This window comes from Oryctolagus cuniculus, chromosome 20 (assembly GCF_964237555.1).
Source record: "Oryctolagus cuniculus chromosome 20, mOryCun1.1, whole genome shotgun sequence".
Lineage (NCBI taxonomy): Eukaryota > Metazoa > Chordata > Mammalia > Lagomorpha > Leporidae > Oryctolagus > Oryctolagus cuniculus.
The window spans coordinates 14,060,659-14,078,190 of NC_091451.1; the positions used below are offsets into that span (position 1 = coordinate 14,060,659).

The 17,532-nt window shown below is 43.2% G+C and overlaps 1 protein-coding gene and 1 long non-coding RNA gene across 17 annotated transcripts in view; one reads left to right on the plus strand and one right to left on the minus strand.

Annotated features, from left to right (window-relative positions):
* RAD51B (RAD51 paralog B) overlaps positions 1 to 17,532 on the plus strand; it is a 682,004-nt gene that overhangs the window by 348,892 nt on the left and 315,580 nt on the right. The window lies entirely within an intron of this gene.
* LOC103351641 (uncharacterized) overlaps positions 14,278 to 17,532 on the minus strand; it is a 30,787-nt gene continuing 27,532 nt past the window's right edge. The window contains exon 3 of the long non-coding RNA XR_007911782.2: positions 14,278 to 15,568. This is a non-coding gene — a long non-coding RNA (uncharacterized lncRNA). The remainder of the gene's footprint in view (positions 15,569 to 17,532) is intronic.

The window sequence follows — 17,532 nt, forward strand, 5'->3', positions numbered from 1 at the left end:
ACTTAGACTGTTCCCAAATGTTTGGGCCTTATTCAAGAGCTTCCAAGACTGACCAAATAGTTTTACTTTTCACTGCTCTGTTTAGATTTACCTTTACACCATCCAATCACAGGGAGAGGTGTGGGAGTTGCTGAAGTTACAACATGCCCGACTCCCCAGCCATGTGACATAGCTTTTCAGACACTGAGTTAAACTTCAACCCAGACATCTCTCTTCAATTCAGGTCACCTACAGGCTAGACAAAGCCAAGGTCGTCTGTGTAGCCAATATAAGGAGTTCCGTTGGTTGCAATAACTACAACGTTATTCACTGTTTGAAATACTATACCGTGGTTAATCATAAGTTGCAGCTGTGGTGTCCCTTTATTTATGAGCCCTGAATCGAGAGGACACAGCAAGATCCACTGTTTGAAAGGAGCCTTTCATGAGGTCTTCCTTTTGGATGCTGCTTCGTCTTTTGTTGTGAAGAGAAGAGGACTTCGTGTTCAGTTGCACAAGTTAGTGAATAGAGTATATTGGCCTCCCTGAAAGCAGATTGTTCTGCTCCAAACTTGAATGACCAAATTGGAAAACTTATGTTTTTACTAATGACTGTAAAAACACATTAAGTCTCTGATGATTCCTTTTAATTGGCCACAATCTTGATTAAACCTTAATTGTCAGGCATTCAAAAGTTATTTATGTTCTCTCTGAAAACAGACTTTTCTATCCAGAATTCAAGTTGTCTACTTACAGCTATAGGTTTCTGCTAATGTTTAGGTAAACAGAACCAAGCTCTTCACTCCAACCTGATGGATGAGATCTGACATGTCTGTTGCCAACCCTCCCCCCTTTCTTTTTTAATTTTTTAGTTTAATGTCCTACTTTACTTTGTGAGAAATCATCTTGCGAGCTACTCTTGTTGAACAAGGGGCATTTCCAGCTTCCTTTTATTAATAAGTTTTGAAATAGATTATTTAGATGCATGGACTTCTTTAATCAAAGAATTTAGTGATAGGCGATGTTTTCAGGTCTGCTGATTTGTCCCACTAAAACTGGTGTGGCTCCTTTTCATTGAGGCACTCAGAATGCTTCTGTACTTCACATTCATGTTGACTTTTTAGTGGTACTATTTTTGTGGAATTCATTTCATGGGAACTTTCACTCTTCAGTGGATAATCCCATGTGGACTGTCCACTGCCACACAGGTTTCATGTGGTTCCTGTAATGCGTGTGCTTTTACCCACCTTACGCCTTGGAGGATGTTGTTAGCCCTAGCATTCTTCCCTCATCTCCTGTGTTCTAATCGGTTGTGCTTTCCCCAGGACGAGGGGAGACTTATGAGGACGAGGCTGTATCTTCAAGCTGCCTCCAGGTGATTGGCACAAAGTTGCTTACATCTCTTGCTTTCTTGTACATTGATGGGAACAGTGTTATATTAGCTTCTTAGAACTGTTATCAAGAAAAGAAACTGTTATCAAGAAAAGAGACTGACAGTAAAACACTTGGCCAAACTCAAAATTCTCTTAAAAGCTCTGAGAATTATTCTCTAAATGAGCACCTCGAGTTTCGGTTGACAGATACACGACAACAATCTCCATTTCGAACCAGGAGACCTAGAAACCCAGATAGACAAAGCTGACATACCAACCCTCTATTTCCAATCTGTTCTGACCAAGTCAGATGAAGGCGGAAGTTCCGGGGAGCGAGCTTCTCTTTGTGGAGATGTTTGTTTAGGCCTCCTTTGAGCTTCTTAACCCCTGACTTCGCCTCCACTGGTGTCCACTTTTCAGTGCTCTCTTTGTGTGCGATGGCAGGTTACTTGTTGGAAATCACTGTGCCAGCCACGTCCTAGTGTGCTCACACTCGATGCACTGCTTATTAGAGGAACTCCGGGGGAAATGGCATGGGACCTTGAAATAAACAAACAAGCTGAGAGGGCTGCCTAGACCCAAAGAAACAGGGTTACTGGATTTGTTGAAAGAATTATGCTTGTGTGTTACACTTTCCCCCTTTGCAGCCCAGATAAAAATCTCTGCTCGGGGTACATTTCAACATCCCAGTTGCAACTATAACTTACAGTGGAAAATGCTTTTTGTTTTGGAAAGAAGCAATTGCCATCCTGTTAGTAGACATGGACAGCTGGAGATAAAACTTGTGTTTGAGACCAACGCAGCTTGAGGAAGGGGGCAGAATCTAGTTTAACAGCCTCTAAATGAGAAGATCTCCGTTTTAATCTCACTGCTCGTCCAGTCAAGAAAGACTAGGCGGCTGCTGTGTTCGGGACTGCTAAGCGTGACGGACAGAGCAGTAACAGTAGAAGACATGCTCTCTGCCTTTGAGGGAGTGAAAAGTGAATAGACAACCCATATGTACCAGAAGCAACAAAAGAATGCTGTTAGTCTGGGTGTAATCAAACTACCACATGGCTAACTACAGACCAGAAGACATGGGGGTGGGTTACTGTGGTCTCTGCTGCTAGGTAGCTTTAGGTTTTCTTGGATATTCTCCACGACCCATTTTTTTTTTTAAACTATGAATTACCTATCTCTGCCCTCTACCAAGTACACAGCAAAAATCTGAGTAATGTTTACAACTATAAATTAAGAACTTGAGCCTCTTGGAAATCTGTAAACAGAGTGAGAAGGAGACATGCCAATACGGTGGAAAAGCACTTTTGAAGATGCGTGAATATTCTGTAGTGCTTTTGTAATATGATTATAGTGTTAAAGATAAGCTTCCTTTAGTTTTATAAAATGTGACTTTTGATTATGAAGCTGCAGCTTTTCAGAAAAACCTGTCCCAAGTTGACTTGCTCTTCTTTGACTTTAAGAGACAGAGAACACTTCATTTTCCCTAAGACTGGCTACTTTTTCACTTTTATTTTACTGCATTCAAGACATGACTACTGAGCAAGTCCCATAACTGGGCCTGGGGATATAATGTTGAAGACATGAGACTGTTCTCTAATAAGCTTATGCAGAGGGGCCGGCACTGGTGTAGTGGGTAAGCCTCTGCCTGTGGCACCAGAATCCCTTATGGGTGCTGGTTTGTGTCCCGGCCGTTCGTCTTCTGATCCAGCTCTCTGCTGTGGCCTGGGACAGCAGTAGAAGATGGCCCAAGTCCTTGGGCCCCTGAACCTGCGTGGGAGACCCGGAAGAAGCTCCTGGCTTCTTACTTTGGATCGACCCAGCTCCAGCCGTTGCATCCATTTGGGGAGTGAACCAGCAGATGGAAGACCTTTCTCTCTGTCTCTCCCTGTCTCTGTTTGCAACTCCACCTCTCAAATAAATAAATCAATTAATCTTGTTTAAAAAAAAAAGCTTATGAGGAGAAACCAAGGGTAAAAGTTAGTTCCTGGTGTTTTAAATACTAGGCATAGATTTGTTTTTTAATAGTTAAATATAAAAAAAACTAGAGTGAAGCTAGATTTACTGCACTGTCTCCACTTACTCACTTGTTCACTCGCCCGTTCATCCGTTTTTCAAGTTAATGGCTGCTGGTAACCTGAGTCTTCCTTGACATCTCCCTATCATTTGTCCTCCAAAGGCAAGCGGTCACTGTGTCCTTTGGAATGTCCATCTCCGGGGAAAGTGTTGAATCTGTCCACTTCTCAGTATACTTACCATCTTAACTATTCTTGTCACCCCCTACTGATCTCCCCATTCCTACTCCTGCTTTCCTACAGCTACTGACTTTTGAAGTTTATTTGACTGTGACCCACAATAAAAATATTTTCAGTATACCCCCAGTGTGTGCACGTGCACACACACACATACATGTCCTATTATGATTCTGTAAGTAAATCTGAAATAAAAGATTCACAAAATAATACATACTATTACTCTGTGTGATGCATTTTGATATGTTTGAAAACTCTATGCCTTTTCCTTTTTTTCCTTGCTGGGCATGCATGATCAGCTGAGTTCATTCCATGACCCATGGGTGGTTTGAAATACGCTGTTCCAGTCCTTCCCAGTGCAGCAGGCTGGGGATAATTTCATGTTGTTTCCTTGCTTAAAAATCTTCCACTGTCCTCTGATTACACTCTTAGGATTCAACCTAAAAATAATAGTGTGGCCTACAAGGTGTCCATGGTCTGCCTCTCACTTGTAGCACCTGCATGCACGCTCTTGTTTCCCTCCATGACAGTTTTCCTTCCCCCAGTCTACCTGGCCAACTCCTATTTTCCTTCAGGTTTCCGTGTAGAGATCACTTCCTGAGAAAATCAGACAGCCACTTCATTCCTCTTCCCCTATACGTTTTCTTCATTATAGTTGTTATAATATTATTGTTGTGTGTTTCTTTTTATTATTTTTTGTCCGATATTGGTGGTTTTCTCTAGATTATAGGTTCCATGATTGTTAAGACCAACTCTGTTCTGTTTATTGCTGTATCCAGTGGGCCTAGTACAATCCTAGCACAGGCAGCAAATATTTTTGGCTCCTACTTGTTGCCAACCACAGTGCTTGGCCTTAGGAGTATAACGGTGAATGGATTCGGACCCCACCCTCAAGGAGTTCTGCTTTTTGACATATGATATCTGAAGATAAGGTGTCTAAAAGGCAAAGCAGGTTAATAATCCTGTTAGCAATGGTATTCGAATCCTGGAATTCCTATAAACCATGATTTATTTCGCTCGAGACTAACTGAAGGGGAGGTTTCTCTTACACTATGAGGCAACTTCCAAAAGTTCATGGAAAGTGAGATTAAAAGATGTTTATCTACGTGTCCAAACACTTTGAAATCCACGCGCAGTTTTTTCCTGATACGCATTTCTAGGAACTTTTTGAAGACCCTGCCTACCAGCTCAGGAGCTGCAATGGCATTGTCAAACAACTGCGAATAAATTTCCCTCTGATGGTATAGGAGGATTCAAGGCAGCGAGAAGTAGCTCTTGTTTCTGGTGCTGTTTCTTTGTCGTTATATAATTCTCAGGCTCAGAATCTTAAATTTGGAAAGAATCTAACGAGGCCTTGAGACTAATCTTGCATTTTCTGCTGGAGCTCTCAATTTTAACATCCCTGACAGATGCACATTAGAACTCTTCCAGTGCTGGAAAAACAACCGTTCCAGAAAACAGCCTATTTCGTTTTGAGACGGTTTGAACTGTTAGACAAATGCTCATTTTGTTGAGCTAGTTTTCTGCCCATTTATCTGCCGTTTGGAGTCCTAGCGATAAGCCGGCTCTCTCTTCCTCGGAGCCACACTCTGTTTGTAGCCAGCTGACCTCCCAAATCCTTTCTTCTTTCCCAGTTGAAACAATCCCAGGTCTCCACTTATTTTTCATAGGACAGGATTTCCATATCCTTTCTCTCCCTGTGACTCTTTTGACATACTCCAGTTTTTCTGTATATTCTTTAAAATTTGGCACTGAGAGTAGAGCTGAGTCCAGCTGTGTCCAGCCAGTGCTGATCACAGGGAGACAGTTCTTTTCTCCTTACCCTGGACACTATTCTTCTGCTAATCTGGCCTTAGGATGCATTGGGATTTTCAGCAGCCAAGACACACGGTTGGCTCATGTAATGTTCACAGTCAACCGAAACCCCCAGATCCTTTTCACATGAACTCTGGGGCTGCTTGGTCATTCTCCCATCCTGAACTTAGCCATGGACTCGTTTTCTTTCTTGTATCCATGTAATAGATTTTTACATTTATTCCCATTCAGTCTCATCTCATTAACTTCAGACTAATCTTCCAGGCAGTCTTTTGTGGGGTCTACAGTCTTGGCAAAAGAAAAAAAACCCCAAACTCCAGTGAATACCACAAACAGTTATTTGCTTTAAGTTCAGGAAATGAAAAGTTGTGCTGGTTTTAAGTTTCTGGAGTTCGCCTCCCTCCCCTGACCCTTCCCCCAGCCAGCTTCAGTTCTTTGGTCTGAGGCCCAGGAGGGGATATGTGCAACTGGACTCCCTTTAGGGAGGGCCCCACTCTCCTGCGCACTGTGCCGGTCAGCGAGAGCTGGGTCAGCCCAGCTGAAGCACAGAAGCATCCTCTGGTCCCTGCGCAAACCGCTGCCCGGTGCTGTGCCAGCTGCTTGCGCCCCAGCATTGTCTGGAAGTTTTGGCCCATTGTCCCCTAGAGGAAACAAAGTCCCACCCACTCCCAATCTCTTTTGTCCCCACAGCCAGCTCTGGAAAATATCTGAAGGCCACAGAAGTGGGAGTGCCCTTTGATGTTTATATTGGCTGGCTCCTTTTCCTTTTTACTTCTTCTTCTTTATTTTATTTTTTTTTTAAATAATCAGCGTAGTAGAAAATGTGGAGAATTAACCGCATGACAGCAACAGAGGAATTCATTAGAGAAACTGAGATGAATTCTGCTCAGATTTCAGACTTTCAGGCAGGAGTCACAAGGGAGTAGCCCTCTTCTAGTTGTTTTTAATCATTTCTTCTGTGGCACCTTGGTTGTCCATGAAACCAATCTCGGGGTCCAGCGTGGGGGAGCCTGAGCACACAGGCTGATCCAACGGTGGCTTGGATTTGGGGTTTGCTGTGGCAGTATGAGCCACTTCTTTCTCACTTCCCTCTGTGAAGATGGAACTTGTCCATTTTGGAGAAGGCAATGGATGATGCTATGTCACTGTGTTTATTTAAAGTGTTACTCATTAAAAATCTGTCTTAAAATTATAAAAAAAAAAAGCATAAAATTTTACTATGGAAAATTCTCAAATAGACTAAAAAATGCTGAGGAACGAAATTATGCAAGTGTGTTCTAACTTAACATCCTTAGAAACCACGCTGCCACCACCACCACTTTTCAGGACCCTGAAAGACAGCTTCAGTGGTGATGTGCTGCCCATGGCTTTGTTAATTCATAAATAAAGCTTTACTTGAAAAAACTCTGTGCTGTGATTTGAATAGAATATGACTCCTGAACTCCTGCAGATGGTTAAATCCCCAAATCATGAGTGACTAGTACAGGGGGTGAAGAGGGAGAGGTAAAAATTTAATCCAATATATTTAAGAGGTAGGTGATCCTCAAGTCATTGGGAGTGTGCCCCTGGACGACAGTTCTCCTGCTTCCTGGTTTGCTGTGGGATCCTACCTCTGCCAAACGCTGTGTTGCCTTCATCAAATGGTTGAACAATTGACATCCACCCAATCTTGGACTGTGAACCTCCAAAACTATAAGCCATAATAAACCTTTCACAGGCAGCCTCTGTTAAGTAGTTTATTACAGGAACAGAAAGTTGACTAATACACTCTGTAAAATAAAACAATAATTTTCTCTATAAATATGTAAAGATAGCAGCTAGGTCCCCCAGAAGTGACCAAGATTTCACTCCCTGACCCCAAATAGTTGAATGCTTAGCTTAGTGGAGTTTAATTACTATTCTAACTCATCATGATTCTTCAAAACAAATAATATTGGCAAGTTTCACATTGCAATTATTTAAGAGAAAATATCTTCTTAAATTATTTTTTTAAGAAAGTATACTTTAGGGGCCGGCGCCATGGCTCACTTGGTTAATCAATCCTCTGTCTGAGGTGCCGGCATCCCATATGGGCACCGGATTCTAGTCTCGGTTGCTCCTCTCCCATTCTAGCTCTCTGCTGTGGCCTGGGAAGGCAGTGGAGGATGGCCCAAGTGCTTGGGTCCCTGCATCCGCATGGGAGACCAGGAGGAAGCACCTTGCTCCTGGCTTCGGATTGGTGCAGCGCCAGCCATTGTGGCCATTTGGGGAGTGAACCAACGGAAGGAAGACTTTTCTCTCTGTCTCTCTCTCACTGTCTATAACTCTACCTATCAAAAAAAAAGTATACTTTTAAAAAAGATTTATTTTCTTATTTATTTGAAAGTCAAAGTTACAGAGAGGAGAGGTGGAGAAATCTTCCATCCATTGTTTCACATCCCAAATGGCTGCAACAGCTGGGCTGGACAGATGGAAGCCAGGAGTTCTTCTGGGTTTTACACGTGGGTGCAGGGTCCCAAACACTTGAGCCATTCTCTGCTGCTTTCCCAGGCACATTAGCAGGGTGCTGGATTGGAAGTGGAGCAGCTGGGACTCAAACCAGCGCCTGCATGGAGTACGCTATGCCACAGCGCCAGCCCCTACTTTAGCTTGGCATTTTGGATACCTGTGTTCCACATCAGAGTACCTGGGCTTGATCCCCATCTGCAGCTCCTGATTCCAGCTTCCTGCTGCTGTGGGTCCTGGGAAACAGCAGTGATGGCTCAAGTAGTTGGATTTTTGCCACCGACACAGGAGAACTGAATTGAGTTCCTAGCTCCTGGCTTCAGTACCAGCCATTGTGGACATTTGGAGAGTGAACTAGTGGATGGGAGATCTGTGTCTCTATGTTCATTTTTTTCTCTCTCTGTATATCTCTAATAAATATGTTTTTAAAGTTTATTAAAAATAAAGCTTCATATTCACATATAATTTATTGATCTTATGAATGTAAATTATTTGCCTCTATTAAGCAAATTTTATTTTTTATTTATATATATATTTGTAAAGATTTATTTATTTATTTGAAAGTCAGAGTTACACAGAGAAAGGAGAGGCAGAGAGAGAGAGAGAGATCTTCCATCCGATGGTTCACTCCCCAATTAGCTGCAATGGCTGGAGCTGTGCCAATCCGAAGCCAGGAGCCAGGAGCTTCTTCCAGGTCTCCCACGTGGGTGCAGGGCCCCAAGGACTTGGGCCATCCTCCACTGCTTTCCCAGGCCATAGCAGAGAGCTAGATCAGAAGAGGAGCAGCTGGGACTAGAACCAGCGCCCATATGGGATGCCGGTGCTTCAGGGCAGGACATTAAACTGCTGCGCCACAGCGCTGGCCCCTATTTATATATATTTTTAAATTTTTATTTGAGGTATACAAATTAACTGTATTTCATACATACAGGTTCAGGAACATAGTGATACTCCCTCCTGCCCACATTCCCACCCTTCTTCCTCCTCCTGCTCCTATTTCCATTTAAAGCAAATTTTATAAAGCCTCTTGTTAGCTACCTTTTTAGCCTAATTCTAGGTAAATACAGTTACCTGAAAGTAATGGAAAAAAAAAACAAGTTTTGAATCTTTTCTTTAAAAAGATGATTAACTAGAAGAACAGATTCTTTTTTTTTTTTTAAGATTTATTTATTTATTTATTTGAAAGTCAGAGTTACAAAGAAAAGAGAGGCAGAGAGAGAGAGGTCTTTATCCATTGATTCACTCCCCAAATGGCTGCAACAGCTGGAGTTGGGTCAGGCTAAAGCCAGGAGCCAGGAGCTTTTTCTGCGTCTCCCAAATGGGTGCAGGACCCCAAACACTTGGATCATCCTCTGCTGCTTTCCTAGGTCATAAGCAAGGAGCTGGATCAGAAGCAGAGCTGCCCAAACTTGAAAGAGGGCCCATATGGGGTGTCGGCAGTGCAGATGGCGGCTTTACCTGCTGTACCACAGCGCCAGCCCCAGGTTTTGAATCTTAATGATATTTATGAAAAGAAAATTCATTACCCTGAAATACTCATGCATATAATTAATTTTAAAATGATTTGATTTAACATTAGGCTAGTCCCGTCAATTTGTACTTTCCTTGGACATTTTGGGCCTGAATGACAGGTCCAATGTCATGAGAAATTTCCCAAGGAATACTCTTCGTATGTCTCATCTTCAGACATAGGCTCTGGAACTTACTCAGAGACTCAGAATCAGACCATGGGTAAGTAGGTCATCCTCCCCCCCTTTTTTTTAAGATTTATTTATTAGAAAGTCAGAGTGACAGAAAGATGGGGAGTGGGGAGTGGGGAGTGAAAGAGCGAGAGAGAGAAATCATCCATCCATCAATTCACAGCCCAAATGCTTGCAGCAGCTGGGCTGGGGCCGGGCTACAGCCAGGAGCCAGGGAGCTCATCCAGGTCTCTCACATGAGTGGCAAGAAAGCATGGGGTCAGCCAGTAATTTGCTGCCTCCCAGGTGCTCCAGCAGGAAGCTGGATCAGAGGTCAAGGCTGGACTCCATCCCAGGCACTCTGAGATGGGATTTGGATGTCCCAGGCTGTGCAACACCCAACCCTAAGCCATCTTTTCATGCCTGTTTCCCCTACCTCCAAATTGGAAATTGGAGACATAGGTACTTGTCACCTGCTTGTCAATGAGAGAAAATATATCAGTCCTTTTTATATCAGTGATAAGCAGGAAGAAGTGATAATGGAGGCCTATGGAAAGGCTCTGTGGAAGAAGAGGGCTTGAAAAAGGCCTGAAAGAATATATAGGATGTTAGCTATCCAAGGACCCTTTTTTAGGAATTCAAAGATGTCTATAACATGTTTCTTGCTTCTGATTTGGATTGGCATAGAGCAGACAAGAAGGCAACATGCAAAAGCAGCTAAAAGCATGGGACTAAAAAAGATAATGGTGTATTTTGTATATATTAAGTAGAGGAGGATGTGATTCACTTTAATTCTTTAAAAAGCCATTTGTCCTATGGACATTATTAAGAGATGAGCACAAATACACACATACAAATATTTCATTTGGGCTATTTATAAAAATGAAAAATTGAGAAAAACGAGGAATGATTAAGTAAGAACACAGTGTATTGCTGAATACCTTTTAAAAACATGTTATAGTAGAACATTATTCAGTCATAAAAAAGGATGGAATCCTGTCATTTGTAGCAACACAGAGCTGGAGGATTGTGTTGAGAGAATCAGGCACAGAAAAACAAATATTATATGATCTTACTCATTTGTGGAGGCTAAAAAATTGATCCTACAGAGGTAGGAAGTAGATTAGTGCTCGGTGAAGTTGGAAGGGTTGGGAGTAGAGGTTAGTGAAAAGCTTCTTATGGGATGTCAAAGCACAGAGCGTGGTTGCTCTAATGTCATATAGCACAGTAAGGTGACTCTGTCCTATATCCATTAATTCTAGCTTTCAAAAATAACTAAAGGAGATACTAAAGGGTCCCAGCCCATGAAAATGAGTATATATGAGGAGATAGAAATGCAATTACCCTGAATGGATCATTTCAAGTTGTATGCATGTTGAATTATATTATAGTACCCCACAGATAATATTAATTTAAAATGTAAAAAAAAAAGTTATATAAAAATACTCAATTGAGGAAACATTCATGGTATGGCGAGAAGTGAAAAGGTTAAGCATCCCATATTGGAGCACTGGTTTGAGTCCCAGCTGCTCTGCCTCTGATCCAGCTCCCTGCTAAATGCACGTGGGAAGACAGCAGAAGGTGGCCAAAGTACTTGAGCCCCTGCCACACACCTGGGAAACCCAGGTGGAGCTCCTGGCTCCTGGCTTTAACTTGACCCAGCCAGGCTGTTGTGGCCATGTGTGGAGTGAACCAGCAGGTGGAAGATTTCTCTCCCTCTCTCTCTCTGTCTCTCCCTTTCTCTGTTGTTTTGCCTTTCAAATAAATAAATGAATTTTTTAAGAAAACAGGATGAGAAAAAAGTCTACAACATAGTGCTCATTTTGTGAAATCTATTTATATCTATGGCAAGGGGAAAAAAAACACAAGAGATGCACAAATTGTGAGTAGTGATTAAATATACTTCTGAGCCTATGAGTTATTTTGATTTCCTTCTTTAGTTTCTGTGGTCTTTAAATTGTTTTTCCTTATGAAAATACATAATTTTACAATTAAAATGTTAAAGTTCTAGGAAGTCTGGCACTGGTTGATGAGTGGATTTTATGTAATATGGATTCCATTGTCAAAATCTGAATAGATGATTGACAGAATGAAAATAATATTTTTGGGAAACGAATGTGACAAATACATGTAAAGTGTTTTGGATAGAAAGTACTTGATTTAGGAGTGACAAATCTGCAGATGGCAGCAGCAGTTTATTGCAAACTGACGGAGTCTGGAATAGGGTGGTAGTAGTGGGAGCTCAGAAGGAGCAGGTGCAATCCCGAAAGAGAAAGGAGTAGAGGGTGGCACTGAGTCTTTAGACATTAAGAAGTTATGGTAGAAGAAGAAGGAGATAAATAAAAACAGCCTAGGAGAAGAGATATAGAATGCAAAGACAAAGTAGTACAAGGCAGTCATGGCCATCAAGATTGGAGAGAATTTATCAAATATTGCTGTGTGGTCAAAGGAAATTCATGATGGAGACTGGGCCTTTGGATTTGCTATTTGGTTACCAAAAGGTTTTTAAATCTGGATCTAGAAACTCACTTGAAATTTTTTAGGAGGCTGTAACTTGAACAACCCAGTTCCCATTAATTAATATTCAGTGTTTGGGGGACATTTCCATTTAGTTTTTTTTTTTTTTTTTTTTGCCCTTTTAGATATGTTCACCAAATATTATTTTATTCCTAATTGCATGCTAAGCTAGTTATGCTCTCTGTATAAAGTGCCCAAATCTAAGAGGCATTGTAGACAGGCTATTTTTAGGGGACTCATGTTTTTCTTTAAAAGCTCAGCATTTGGAATCGATATACAGTATAATATTTAAAAGAAAAACAACATATTTCCTCATCCCCCAAGAGGTTTCTTAAAATAGCATGTAATCTTACCTACAGTGGGAAAAGCCTCCATTTTTATAAATCGGGTTGGATCTAACCCAGATTACCTGGCCAGGAGAACCCCCAAGAAAAACAAGGTGTGGTAAAGGTTATAGTCATGGTAATTAAGAAATTTGTGTTGTGCCCGCTGGGCCTCAGTGCTGACCCCGCCTGTGGCTGCTGGCACCATTCCCACTGCTGAGACATGCTGTCTTTTTAGAGAGAAACCCAAACCAAACCTTTGCCCACTTGGAAAGCCAAAATATTCTTCTCCTTCCTTTCCGCCACAGAAAGGGCTGAGCTTGTGCTAACAGGATCCATGTCTCTGTGACCCGTGGATGCATCAGCCTGTCTCCTGTGCAGTATGTAAGCTTCCCCGTGTCGTGGTTGCTGACACATGTTAGAAGCTGTCCTTGGGGTTATCGTCTTCAAGCCCGTGACTTTCCTAAGGAAAGCATAAAGCAGGCAGTTAGCCTGGCACTGCCCAGGCAACCGCAGGTGGAACTCCAAATTCATTAACTCTATAGCAGGCTAATTTTTAAGTTGACAATGTTGATTGGCCTGTGAGTGATGTTATGAACACCCAAATGGCCCTGGACAGAACGAAGCTTCCCCACCCCTGCACTGAAGGCTCAGAGAGGTGAGATTATGTATCTGCTGCCCCACCATGGCTGAGCTTGAACTCGGGCCACCTGGCCCTCCACCCGGGTCTGCAGCTGTCCCATACATTGTAGCATCTCTATTCAAGGGCAAAACCTCTTTAGGGTTGTAGGCACTAGTCCAGATGTTGGGTACCGAATCTGTACCATGACCAGCTGGACTCTGACAGTTGCACTGTGCCCAGCAACGGTTTAACAGGCCGGCAGCCCCAAGCAGACTGCGTGGGCAACTGGCAAGCAAATCCCTCAGCGAATCTGCTGGAACCTGTGGAGGTTCTGGAGGCGAGTCCTGTCTGCTGAGAAGTTTCCAATGTCTTCTAGGTGGTAGCACTTTGCAGAAGCTCTCTCCTCTTTCCTGATGATGACTCGGTTTCAGGACCCTGATGAGCCAGGAGGACTTTGTGATCCTTCACGTTACAGGACTCGAAGACGTGAGATTCAAAACAGTGTGGTCTGCTCTGTTCTTCCAGTGCAGAACTGCTCCACTCCAGTACTTCGGCGTCCAGTGCTCTGAGACATGTAGAAGCCCGTTTCCATTGCACCTGATCGCACTCAGCAGTTGTTCATAGAACTGCGTGTGAGCCAGGCGCTGTGCTGGACCCCGCGGGGCTAACCAGGCCGTCTGTCCTTCCTCGGTCCAGCCAGTGACAGCACAGCAACCACTGCTTTGACCTCTGTCGGGTTACACCTCTGGCTCCTGGCACGTTCTGTTTTCACAGCTTTGTCGATCCCATCTCAGGCAGAGTTATTCCTCATTCGAGAAGGTGACTTTTTTTTTTTTTTTTTTTTTTGACAGGCAGAGTGGACAGTGAGAGAGAGAGAAAGGTCTTCCTTTACCGTTGGTTCACCCTCCAATGGCCATCACGGCCGGTGCGCTGCGGCCGGCGCACCGCGCTGATCCGAAGGCAGGAGCCAGGTGCTTCTCCTGGTCTCCCATGGGGTGCAGGGCCCAAGTACTTGGGCCATCCTCCACTGCACTCCCGGGCCACAGCAGAGAGCTGGCCTGGAAGAGGGGCAACCGGGACAGAATCCGGCGCCCCGACCGGGACTAGACCCCGGGGTGCCGGTGCCGCAAGGTGGAGGATTAGCCTATTGAGCCTCGGCGCCAGCCTCGAGAAGGTGACTTTTTTTAAAAAATGAGATTAAAAAAGCTTTTTTTGTTGTTGTTGCCTGTTTCCTTAATTTTTCTTTAGCATCTAATAAAAGCTGAAATGAGGAGAAGGGAAGATATTTCAGTCTGAAAAATGGAAATAAAGGTCTCCTGTGCATCTACTTTTGAGAAGTGATTTTAAAATATTCTGTACCCTTATGGATCTGCTGCCCTTTGGATACACATGTCTTAACTACCGTTATGTTGGAAGAGGCTATGCTTAGGCATCAGAGAAAGGAATCACACTGGGGACTTTGATACTTCTTTGATTTAACCTTGTTTTACTTCCTCCTGGTAATCTTTTAAAATGGACATTGAAAGGAGTTCCTTGTCTGTGGGCCTGCGATATCCCTCCAGGGAGTGGGCCACATGATCTTTTTCCTTATCTGGTATTGCTATTTTCCTCAGGCTAAATTAATCTGAGTGAAGTATAGTCTAGGAATAGCTTTAGAATAGTTCCCGAGTTAGAAGAGTCGGGACCAGATAGTTAGGGTCTGTTGGATAGAGTCACTGTTTTCATACATATCCCTGAACCCAGCACAGGGGGTCAGTACTTGTGTTGAGTATTTGAATACCCAAGGGTCAGACGGTTAGGACTGCCTTATTAATGTTCTTGTGCACATAGGTTTTGTTTTAGAGATGTTGGGGGTCATAACCAGCTTTCTATGTGTAAACACAACTAGGCCTTGGCTAAGAGAAGCAAAATGATCATTGCGCGTCTTAGTTGCTATTGTGCTATTTCTGTATGACCTTTATTGTTGCAGTTCCTACTTTGGGCTGCAGTAGCAGCTGCCACTGCTGAGATTTCCTGGAAAAAACACTGAGTTTCAAACAGAGTCCTTAACCTGTAGGGAAGCAGCCACGAGTCCCTACCTCCCTGAGTTTGTGCGTGGATTAAAAGAGAAAATACTTGGGAAAGTGCTTTGAAGTCTCCAGGCACTTGTAAAAGCAAGGAAATGTGCTGTGATCGGTATCACAGTGTTACCGAGTGAGTCATTCCCCAGATGTTCATGATAAAGTCCTCCAGGAAGAGTGGGTGGGTCACTTTACCAAACAGCTCTGTCCATGTTACCCAAACTCCCAGTTTGAGTCACCGAGTAAAACGAAAGGTAGTGAGTGTGCTCTATTTAAAGTCTTCATTTCATTTCCACCTTCCATTCTTTACCAACAAAACAGTTTCACTTCATTTCTAGTCACTTTCACTTTCACGTTCCCGAGCCTCGTGTAGATTCAGTGGTGTTTCCACAGTGAAGCATTTGCATTGTCTTCCTGTAGTCTGTTTCTCTGAGTGATGCACTGTGGTCAGCGTGCTCACTGCGTCTCCTGCGCAGGAACATGTAAAATCAACAGTGGCCTAGCTCAGAACACTCTCTGTGACCTTTTCCTCCCTCCCCTCCCTGCCCATACCCACTTTCCCTAATTTGCTAGGGTATAGGGCTACTTCAGGGTCAAGGACCTGACTCACTATGTGCAGAGAACTCTCAGATCACAAGGGCCTCCCTCCACTCCCTTCCCCATTGAAACCAATATTTAGAAAAGATAGAGTCATGAAAAGATCATAATGAATCTTGTTTATGTACTATTTTTATTGTTACAGTATTTTTATTACCAACTGAATAATGGTTCACATACCATTGACACATTTTTAAAAAATTTTCTTCCTTTCCTTTCCTTTCCTTTCCTTTCCTTTCCTTTCCTTTCCTTTCCTTTCCTTTCCTTTCCTTTCCTTTCCTTTCCTTTCCTTTTCTTTCTTTGAAAGGCAAAGTTACACAGAGAGAGAGGTCTTTCATTCACTCATTCACACTCCAAATGCCTGCAATGGCTGGAACTGGGCCAGACTGAAGCTATGAGCCAGGAGCTCTTCTGGGTCTCCCACATGGGTATCAGGGGCCCAAGGACTTAGACCATCTTCTGCTGCTTTCCCAGGTGCATTAGCAAGAAGCTGGTTTGGAAGTGGAGCAGCCAGCATTTGAACCAGTGCCCATATGGGATACCGGCGTCACAGGTGGCATCTTTACCCTCTATGCCACAATGTCAGCCCCCATTAGGAGGTTTAAAAATTAAAACATAATGGGAGAGCTTCTAGCTGTCTTGAGTAAGTTTAAGGCATGGGCCTTAGGCTAGAGTTTATTATATTCTACAGTATATACTAGATGTAGAATTTACTCAAGAATTTTGAGAAAAATTAATACATATATAAAACCACTAGAGAATGTATCAGAATGTATCAGAGCAGATATGGGAAAATCACCTAAAGAAAGTGATTCCCTCTAGGCTGAAGACTGGCAGCAACGTAAGTAATGCTGATCTGTCAGAAAGGGGTTGGTCCCCATGAGAAGAACCCAGAGATAAATTCTGATTGTCCTCTGCCATCAGTGACCGTCCATAGAAGTGAGAATGTTAGCAGCATGCAAAGTTCCAGTGCCACAGGCAAGAACCCTCTGTTGAAAATTCAATTTCATATTCAAAACCTATGGCAAACTCCTCTCAGCGTGACACCTTGTGTTTACAGTTTGCATCTATAGGTACAAATGTCTAAAAGGGAAAATGCTCTGCTCAAGATGTTAGGAGTGTCTGGTCTGTGTTATAGATGTGTGACTGCTATCCATCAACAAATTGGCATTCTGCTTTACTACAGTAGCTAAGTGTGAACTTTGTTCAGGCGAGGTACCGTGCCTCAGTCTAGTCAGCTCTGGGATAGTGACAGTACTGAGTTTCTGTGCTGCAGGACTGGGACTAGACCCCAGCTGGATAGTTCATAGTGCCACATGGTACCACTTAGTAAAAAGGGGAGGGACTAATCATTTGATTTCAAGTTTAAGCTCTAGAATCTGATTGACCTTGCTTTGAATTGGCCCTTTGCAAACTGTAGGCCCTATACCCCCTTCCCTCTGTAAAAAGATTATCATAACACCAACCACAAAGGTTTGTTTTGAAGGTTTTAGATAGTTCATGTGAAATGCTTGGCTCAGAGCCTTTTGTACACCTACTATTACTGTCATCAGCAACAGTAGCAGCAAGATAAATGCCATCTTCTGTGTCCTTCGGGTAGTCAGCAAATTGGTCTGGCCTAGAACTCACTAACTTCTGGGGTTTATCAAATCCTCAAATGCCCGTGATGGCCACTGGCTGGGGTGGAAGCCAGAAATGAGGAATTCAGTCCAGTTATCTCACATGGTTGCAGGAACCCAGTTACTTGAGCCATCACCACTGCCTCCCAAAGTCTGGATAAGCAGAATGTTGGGAGCAGATCCAGGTGTTGAATGGGCCACTTGTGTCTTAACTGC